The following is a 10,741-nucleotide window of genomic DNA, read 5'->3' on the forward strand; positions in this document are numbered from 1 at the left end:
AAATAATTCATTCGAAGGAATTACTTTGAGCTTTGGGAAACTGTGATGAGCGTTTTTAGAAATTTTCTGGACATTTTATTGTCAGAATGAGTCACTAATCTTGAAAATAAGCAGCAGATGAATTGTTGACGAACACGATTGTTGGTTGTAGCCCTTCACTTGTGTAACTCAGCACCTATGAACTGAGGGACTGGTGTGTATCCTCAGCGCTGGCGAGGGAGGACTCTCATAGTAGGTGTTTTTTTTGTCAATAAATTCCCTGTAAAGGAGAATTGATTCCACAAAGTCAGAAAAGATGTAGAGAAATTAAGTTATTGAGTAATAAACCGCTTGAGAACCTGTATTGGAAGCTGTAATTGTTTTGTAATTTACTGATAATGGCAGCTCCAACTCTTTTTTTCCTTTTATTCCAGACCGAATCTATAAGAGATTTTGGAAAACTGCGGAAACCAAATTCATGCAGAATGAGTTTGTGTATTATTACCACGCCTGCGTGTGGTTCTACTTGATCTGCTGGACTCTGTAGTGCAGACAGCAGAGAAATGCCATGTAACATTCACCCTTTGCTGTCATTTTACTGTGTTGTTTTGGACTGTTTTGAGGAGGCTGAGTTATCTTCAGAGTCGCGTTGACATGAGTGGAGATATTAAAGATAAAGATATTAAACTTACGTCCAGTTGACCAGATTCTACTTCGCTTCGATCTACAATGACCTGGATGAATGAGAACCTACACAGACATCATGAGTGGAGATATTTGTGGAGGTACAGAAAAAAATGACGAAAAAAAAAAATGCTGCTTTACTTTATCATCCACGATTGCTGGTGGCTTAAAACACTCCATGAAAATTCTTTTGGTGCTTCTCAGGGTTGCTTCAGGGAACAGGGTGCCCCTCGTGGTCTGTGCTGGCTGTTAATGAACTTACTGTTTGCTTAAGAGATTAGTAATGCTAATTTTAGTCATGGTTAACATTTCTAAGGTGAACTGTCTGGTCCCGACCGTCAGAGATCCCCAAGTGATGGCTCAGATACTCTCTCAGCTCGGAATGACAAAGAATATACAGTATTTGCCATATGCGTGCATTTTATACCAAAGATGACCACAAGATGGCAGCAGAGCCCACAGAGAGACGATAAAGAGCAAGTCTCCAAACCTGGCAGAGGCTCTCCACATGCTACAAAAATAATCCTATTGGACATTAATTATTGTCGATATTAATGCTTATTAACATAGATTTCTTTACTTAAAATAGAGCAAACACATTAATATGCCTTGTATTGAACCCTCCTTTTCATAGCAAATAAGAAGATCCTGAATTTACTGAAAACCCCCAGCACATTTAAACAGGCTTACACTGCTTTGTGGCTCCCTGAGACACTTCCTCTTTGTAGAGGACACAATTTGATTTTCAAACCTGAATGTGGAAGTCAAAATATCAGCAATATCAGTTGAATTCTTTTGCTTGTTTTCCGCATTTTTTCCTGGGTGTGTTTGTCTGTGAAACCACTAGAAGATGTCGCACTTTGCAAGTAAATGAGGAGTGCATGGATGTGCTTTGCCGGTGCTCATTTTTACAGTTTGTCATCCCAAGGGTTAAATTAGAAGCCCGTTGCTGCCTCACACCCCAAAACCAAACAAGTAATTTCTCAGCATCTCTAGAAGCAAGTCAGGCCTGTGTTTTGTCTCTCTAATGCGAGCACTGTCTTATAAAGTCAAACAATTACAACAGTGCATTATCCAACTGGCTGACTGTAATTCAATTATCCTTCTTCCCCCCGGCTTTATCCACCCAGATAATACACACATTAATTAACAACAGAATCCAATATCGGCTGTTCTGCGCCTCCACTTATTTTCATTTCTCATAAAAAGGTCATAGCAGCCACTTCCAAGTGAAGACAATTGTTGTGTGTGGTAATGGGTTACACGTGTATCACCAGGGAGCGTGTGCGACAAAGACCACCGCAGCAACACGGGTGGAGGTTAGTGCTGACACAGCCACGGTGTACATCCATCAGTGGTGTCACTTCACCAAACTCATAAGACAAAATCCCCGTAGAGGGCAGTTTTAGCAGCCAGCGTTTCTGCGGCTGAATCGCTCCTCCGTGGAAAGAGTTTGATTTCTAATTCCAACTTTTCTTGGGCATTAAAAAAACTTTCAAGTCCAAAATGCAGCCGTGAAGCAGTGAGTGAGTTGAAGATGTCAGGAATCGTTGCTGTTGCTGCTGCGGGCTTGGTCGAGCTAGCCATGATCTAGAATACGACATCAGATAAATCATCACCCTCTCTTACTGCACACACCTCATCGGGAGTCGAGGGGAAGTCCAGTTTGTCTCTCTGTTTTTATTCCCGCTTGTCATGTCACAAATGCGTCACCACCCTTGGAAGAAGTGAAAAGTGTCAGAAACACCACCAGTTTGACCTCGAAGGCTTCTACGCTGGTTGTCATAGTAGAGAGAGGCACGGAGGGCAGTGGCGGGGTTTCTCTGTCTCCTCTGTTTTTTGAAACTCAGGCAATACTTTCACATGCACAGTGACGTACTTCTGTCGTTGTACATTTACACATGGACGGGAAAGGATTGATTTCTTCCCCTCGCCGTGTCAGCCCCTGGAAGGGCAGTTGCTGGTGTGCCCCCCTGCAGCTGGTGGCAGTCAGACTTTCCCCTGTTCTGTCAAACTTTTTTCCCCATGTACCAAAACAAGCTAACCTGCCGCCTCCTTTCAAACAGCAGCTTTAAATTCAAAGATCATTTGACAAAAACAGACAAATCCTCTTGGCTGAGACGGCCTTCAACGCGTCTCTGTCTAGAAATTCATTGTGTTTGTCATACATTCGCTCACCATATTTACCCCTCCTTTAGGTGTTTGTTTTCTTGGTTGCACGCCACAATGGATTGAGGGAACCTGTGCAGAACGCCACACTGATTTGTGTCTGACTAAAGTGCATGTATGTGCCGTAGCAATTCATTTCTCAACCGCATTATTTTGGTGTGTGGCATGAAATTTGCCTGAGTATGATGGCAGCCGGGCGGCACGGTGGAGCAGTGGTCATCACTGTGGCCCCCCAGCAAGAAGGTTGTGGGTGGAGCCCCGGCTGCAGCACGGGGTCTTTCTGGGTGAGTCTCCATGTTCTCCCTGTTCCTGCTGGGTTCTCTCTGGTACTCCAGCTTCCTCCACAGTCCAAAGACATCAAGAGGGACCAGGTTAATCCAGACTCTAAATTGACCGTAGGCGTGGCTGGGAGAGCCAATGGTTGTCTGTCTCTATGTGTTGGTCCTGCCATGGACTGGTGACCTGTCCAGGGAGAAGGCTGCTGGGATAGGCTCCACCCCCACCACCCTCAACAGGAGAAGAGGGAGAAAATGGATGTAGGGATGGATGATTGCAGTCATACTACCATGTTTTCTTGTATCTCAAATGTCATGTGCTGCCTTTAATTATATGTTGAACCGACTTGACTGCATCTTTTTCAGTGCTCTGGGGTTCTGTTGGTCACGTCTTGCTGTGACCAGGGAAAGATCCGGAAAGCTGAAGGGCAATGAAGGCAAAGAGATGTCAATTTAGGCTCCGAGGAGGAAGTAGCATATCAAGAAAAATGCAGCTTCATCCATTTCCGAAATGTAAATATCCCAGTCAAACAGCACATTGATTAATTGGCTAATACGGATGACTTGGAACAGCTTGGATTGTCTCACCAGCCGTGAGGAAACGTAATTATTTTGTAATAATATGAAACGGAGAAGCGAGCAAATGAGCAAATGTGAGAAGCTTCGACTGGCAAATGTAACATCCTGGATGATGCGTTTGAGTTTATGTCAGGATATCGTGACGAGGACTCGACTACACTGTGCAATTACTTAGATTAAAAGCTGCAGTTCATAATTAGATTCGATATGTACATAAACCTCCATACAAGACAAGCATAATATGGCGTAGATGGTTTTGCCTTTCCATTTCAGTGTGTAACTACATGTTGTCCTACATGCAGCAGTCCTTGTCTCTGGGGGGGGGTGCAAGGGTGGGGGCAAGGGTGCCGTTGCCACCTGTTAATCCTCACCGGTCACTGAATAAACCAGAATAGATATCAAGAAAACTGGAGATCAGGATAGAAGCAGGCCCCTCACCCCACCCACCTGTGCCCCCCACCCCCTCACCACCCCCTCACCACCTGTGCCCCCCCCCCCTTTTACTTGCAGATCTAAAGATGCTGCATTTTTAAACACCAGTAATTGCCACTCAGCAGCAGAGAGACGCACACACAAGCACACGTACATGAGTGCTCCTATGACAATCGCAGCGGGGTGGTGGGTGGGTGGGTGTTGGGTCTCGTTCATCCCCATTCAACCTGCCAACCTAATTACAGGAGGAGAGGGAAACAGTAATTAGCAGCAAGTCTCACCTCGTTAATCACAAAGGGCTCCTTCGCACTACTTATACCTGATGAATGGCTTCCTTAAGCATGCTGAGATATTTATGTTTCTCCTAATTGTATGCAGCGTGTTGTGCGTACTCCGGTTTGCTCGCACTCCCCCAACAAACACACCTCTGCTACCTCATCTCATTACAGGCTACTATTACAGTTTACCTTAAACACTCAAAGCTGTTAAAAGACTGTAATTTGTCTCATATCTGATCTGCTTCATAATGAGCTTATTAGTTGGAGGCTCTTGTCTCACATTCCAGCACTGCTGCAGGTGCTGCATGTTTTGGTGAGAATTAAACCGGGATGAGCAGTGCCGTTCACTGTGAATGGGAGGTATTGTCATGCAGAAGTGGAGTATCCTGGTGTGTGTGTGTGTGCGTGTGTGTGTGTGTGCGCGCACAGTCACCCCATCAAGGGTGTCTTGATGGTGAATTGTTTTAATAGTTTCAGGGTTTCCGAGCCTAAGTTTGTCCACTCCTCCGTCCTACGTCTCCTGCAGGTGGGACCAGGCTGTACAGTTGATTGAAATTAATCACAGATGGCAATATGGCCGACTGCAATCTTCAAACCCCAGGAAGCTATAGTTTTGGTAAAAATTGCATTTTAAATTGAATATTAAGGTGGTGCAGGGATGTCGTCTTCTGCGGAGTTCAGAAAACGTGCTTGTTTGGTGCAGGTCACTAATGAAGTCACAAAATTATCATGTAAATGGGTTTTTAAATGAAAATGACAACCTCAAACACTTCCTCTGATTTTGCCATATTTGTTAAAACAATCAAATTTGAATATATTTCGTAATATTAGCTTTGGCCAACATCTTTACTCTGTGAACGCCGGCTGTCGTTATTTTTTAAAAAAGTTTTATTCATTTTTTCAGAAAACACCTGCTGGCATTTTAGACTTTGAATGCCTGAACCCGTCTTTGGTGTCCCGAGGTTCATTGTAGTGGTCACTTCTGTTATTTCCAGCCTCTCAAGCGGGGCTGAGAATTAGAAGCTTCCACAGCCATCCAACGCCCCGTGAAGATCAGGTGGATTTCAAAGTCACGTCATGTGTCGAGTCGACCAAACTAAACAACATTTTACATTTGCACGTTTTAAAAATGGTAATTCTCAAGCCTGTCACACTTATCACCAGCATGGACTGAAGAACCTGATTCCTGGTTTTGAAAGACAGCTTAAGTTCCGGAGTTATCCTGGACAACTTCCTCAGGTGGAAATGGCTTAAAATATCCATGTGGGAGGACGCAGGAAGGATGGGGACTTTGATGGTTGTCCCTTCAGGGAATTGCATCCCTGCTCTTACGGACAATCACCAGCCTCACGCTGATAGTGACAGAGAACAAATGCCGGCTTTAGCAGATCTGATGATGATTAAACGGAACATTTCATCATCACTTCTGTTGTTTGCCGTCTCCTGTCTTTTCTATTTGTTTAACTTGCACTGACAGGTGGAAAAGCTCTGAGAATGGCACCATAAAAGTAGGAAACATCTTTTAATAGATGATGGGAGTAGGTTTTTTTTTCCCTCCTCTTTCCTTCTCACTCTTCTGCTATCTATCCAACATTCCAGCACAGCGTTGCCAAGCTCAGTCGCACGTTGTGATGGGAAGGGAGGCATAATGGGAGAGGATCAAAGAGCTAAACAAGGGGCTAAAGATACTGAGGCAGATTAGCAGTGCTTCCCACAATGCCGACAGCTGCTCATAACCACGCTGGGCCTAAAGATATTGTTTCAGATTAGCGGCAGTGCTACAATGCCCAGGCAGCTGCAATCTGCTGCCCATAATACAATAGGAGAGGGGGGATCAGCGCGCACACTAAAAAACATGTGTTATCATCACAAAGGGATTGTCAGCTTCAAACGCCTTACATCCCTCTGCCATCCCTCAGGATCAAACAGGCTGCTGGCTGGCAGTTATCACCGAGCTCTCTTCTGGTCTAGTCACATCCCTATTCTCCACTCTTCACTCTTCTTCCCTCGCTCTTTTTTTTCCTCCCTTTTCTTTCTTTTCGCCCCCTCTCTCTCCTTGCTTTCTCTTTTCTCAGCGGGGCCTAATCTCAATCACTGTTATCCTCTAAGCCATCGTCGTTCATAATATGCTCCTGACATCGCTGACGGACAAATAATCAAGACAATCCTTTTTGTCTGGAGTTTGTCTCTGTCTCCCTCTTCTTCCCTTTCAAAATTATCAACAACACAGGATCTTATTGAAGAGCTCTCGATATATCTCAAAGCGATACATTGTTTGCCTGAATTCTCTGACAACCTCAGAGCCGTACTCAGCATCATAAAGAGCGACATGTCTGAAACGGATAGTGGGTGCTTTGTTCCGTATTGTAATGGGTGAACTCTCTAACTCAATCCACTGTGCCCTAAACAGGCTGGAGCTGAATGTCTTTCTTGATATGAATGTGTCATATTATGAGGCAACAATTACAAGAATTAGATGAGAATTGTACTCAGTTGAAAAAAACCCCAAATCACAACAATCGCATTCCTTCACACCAGAGATGTACGTCTCCTGCCAGTCTAGCTTTCTCCTTCCATTTTCTCTGTTCAGTCTGAAGCCCCACATGGACAGGTGCGGCTTTTTGAATCTAGACTGGAAAAAAATAATAAAATAAAAATAAAATAAATAAATTGTAATTAAATAAAATAAATCACTGTAACAATTTAGTTGTAAATGTAGGAAAATAAAACCCTGCCCTACTGACTAGGAGGTCAGAAGCACCAAGGCCATGGTTTTCAATACCGTCTTGACTTACAGATGTCCCTCTGATGTGGGGATGATTGATGAAGTCGATTGCAGTGCACGGCATGTGCCACCAGAGGTCAGTCTCTGCTGTTGGAATTGGCAGCGTACCTGAGAAAAACAGCATTACGAAAGTGAGAGCGTTTGAGTCAAGGCCCAAGAGTGGGGAAATCTGAGGCCAGTGGGTCCATCGGAGTCCACAAATGTAGAAATGATAGAGGGGTTGGCTTCAGTCTCTTGGGCTGGGCTAACTTACTTAGCATTCTCACAGCTAAATCATGTACAACATGCTAATTATTAGCTGTTACTAAGATTTGTTTCCCTCACAATACCATAAGGCACCGTTTACCCAGGTGAGGTGAATGTTTTGCAGTTACTGTGTGTGTGTGTGTGTGCGTGTATGTGTGTGTGCGTGCGTGTGCGCGCACATCTGAGATTCCAAAGAGAGAGACAGATCGGCCCTCCCTTATTAGTCGAGCATACAGAGCAGGACTGGACTCAGGTGTGATTTTTAAAACCAGTTCCTCGCTTGGGATCATGATGCATGGATGACCAGCCACTGATAAATACAGCCACTGGCACATTTACATGTCACGCCCAATGTATTCTGGCTGTGGAATCCTCGCCTTATGACACGGGGAGGTATAACCCTTCTGAGAGGAGGAACTTCTCCGACCTAGAGATTGAATCCTTGGCGTCACCTGATCACCAACGAGTTCTGACAGACTGACACATGAAATACAAGGAAGTCACAGCAGACCTTTTAGATATTCGTAAATCACTGATGTTTGGTCAGCAGATTTGCTGTCATCAATCAAACACCAATGGATGAGTTGATATTTAATTGATCAGTTATGATTGTCATTGACAGATGATTATCAGGTCGTCGTAGGGGCGTGTGGCTGCGTTTATATGCACCGGTAAGCGGTCACTAATTTTTTATACCATGTGTAAAGCAGTCACTCGGCGAGGAAGTGACTCCCCCTTCCTGTAGCAGCGTCCCTGCTGGCGCCATAAGCTGCAGTTCTAAATGATGACGAGTCTGCTGATGCTCAGGTGATCACTCTGGTCCCGCAGCTGTCCTCCGACTCCACTGGGTCGCTCTGCTGCACCTCGAGGTTTCGCTGAGCGGGAAATGGTCGAGCCGAGACTTGACCTGAGTTTTGATGGGTGCCCTCACTCACATCACCAATGAGAAACGCTGAGACCTGTCTGGACACGATGGTGCGCCCGTTTCTGTCGTAGGGTTTGATAAGTGAGAGCCAGTGTGTTGAATTCTGTGAGAAAACACCTTCTCGCACGATCTATTAGCTGAGTAAACACTTTCCGAGTGACAGGGAGTCACATTTGCCGCGTCCACATCTCACATGGTCCGTGACCACGGAGACACAAGCGTGAACAACGGTGCTGATGTCACCATGACCTTTAACTTGCACCTATGCGAGTGTCCCTGTCGTAAACAGCGACAGCATTTTACACTTGGTAGATTTAAACTATCTCAGCATTCCAACAAACTGTTCTCTCTTGCTTCTTTGATATTTTTCCGTTACACAGATAAAAACCGAGTGGTGATACCAGTGCAGTAGTTAGATGGCATAATATTATCTCTAATGTTACATTTTCACCAGACTGAATGATGTAAATATTCAAATTCCTCCACAAACGTACATGGCTCGGCTGACTTTCATCAGCTGACAGACGACTAGTAGGACATGACAGTTTGTCTTTATTTACAACATCAGTTTATGTCGTGTGCATTAAGGCTCTTTTGATTTTGTAACACCCTTTTTTGCTGCTCTTTTATCTCTCGCTGGTACGCTGACACGCACTTTATAAGCCTCAGACTTGAGAAAGACAGGGATTTGCGGTGGCCAGATTTATCACTGATGCTGTGGTAAATAAAATATGTACGGTAAAGCAAATCCATCTACACGCACTTATTGTTTTATTATCTCCCCAAGAGAAATCAATATGGGATTTTTTTTTTTTCTACTGTACCAATGAAAACATTTCATGGTTCGGATGCATTGGATAAATAAAAGCGGGGCCAAGTGTAATTTCAGTTTTTATTTATTGTATCTATTCCTCATGTCAGCAGTGTCAGACCACATGAAACTCCTGGTTTGATTTTAATGAGCACACTGTCGAGTTTACAAAAAAATGTAAATCAAAATGTTGCCCTTTAAAAAAAAAATAAAATTACACATTCATTTAAAAAACTGTAATCTCTGCAATTTAGAGCAAATAGTCAAAAATAATTTGGGATCCTGACCTGAAATTCCATTTATGATTCAGTGTTAATTGTCACATAAATTCAGTCTTGAGATGGATGGGAGTGAAGTGACAACAACACAAATACATTCGTTAAAGTGTCAGAACTGCTAAAATGCGGCGTGCGTAAAACGGGCTGCAGAAATGTGCCCCATCATTCATTTACCGTGTTGTAAGAGGAGATGAGATTAAGACTAAGTACAGGTGTGTGATGGCCTGACTCGGCGACCGCATACTCATTTCTGTTTAGCAAAAATGTTGATTTAGCGTTGCACTCGAGTGCATTTCTGCCACTTTCACAACCACATATTGTTTTTTATATTCCGTATGTGTGTGTGTGTGCGAGAGAGGCTTCATCTGTGGAGTCTATTCGGAAGCAAGGAGGAGAGACAAGAATGTAACTACCCCTGAGACCAGGCGTGAGTCTCTGCTGGCGTTCTCTGTTCCTCCAGTAGATGCCAGCAGTGAACCGCTTAAAAGCCAAACCGCCTGCTCCCCCTCTAATTCCAGGGTGCTCTGCATCTCACTGCTTTGGAGTTGGAGATGGTACAGATGGCTGGCCTAAACGCAACACTTATCCAGACATTTCACTGTTCGCAGACTGATATCAAAGTCAACTCAAAATGGAGGCTGTGCCATCAACTTGAAACAAATTCTAACACTTCCAACAAAATTGTATTGTGAGTGAAGTTGCCATGGATTTGGTCAGCATTCAGCACAGATGTCCCCCCTGTGTGTGTTTGCGTTAAATAAAAACTCACATCCTCTTAAAATTCAGCTGTGGATTTTCAAGGATAAATGCTCACAATTATAATGTTTTAATCCAGATTGGATTCAGACACATTTATTTATTTCAGAGCGTGAGAGTTTAAATCATGCATAAAAAAAAAACATAGTGCCGCAACAAAAACAAATGCCCTAAATTATGTGAAATGTGGGACTATAACTGAGACGCCATCCACTTGATTTTGTGCTGAAGTCAAGTGTCAAAATGATTATCAACATTTAGAGGGTTCTGTGCAAACGCTCAATTCAGCTGAAAATAAAAACACTTTTCCTCTTTATTTGTCTGCCCTTTGTCCTTGCCTTGACTCGGGCTGCAATCACGCAAGCTTAGATCGGAGTTGTCAAATTTCCCACGTGGGCTCGCAGATCTGCTGTCATTCTGATGTTACAGTGCAAGCATCTGATGGCGTCAACACGCGTGATTCGAAGAATACACGTTTATCTCTGGATATTGTCTCTCTTGCAACCCAGCAGTGTGTCCGCATGAGCAGAATCTGCTTTGTAAA

This window comes from Aulostomus chinensis, chromosome 4 (genome assembly GCF_037954235.1).
Source record: "Aulostomus chinensis isolate RoL2024-O1b breed Wild chromosome 4, RoL_Achi_v1.0, whole genome shotgun sequence".
NCBI lineage: Eukaryota > Metazoa > Chordata > Actinopteri > Syngnathiformes > Aulostomidae > Aulostomus > Aulostomus chinensis.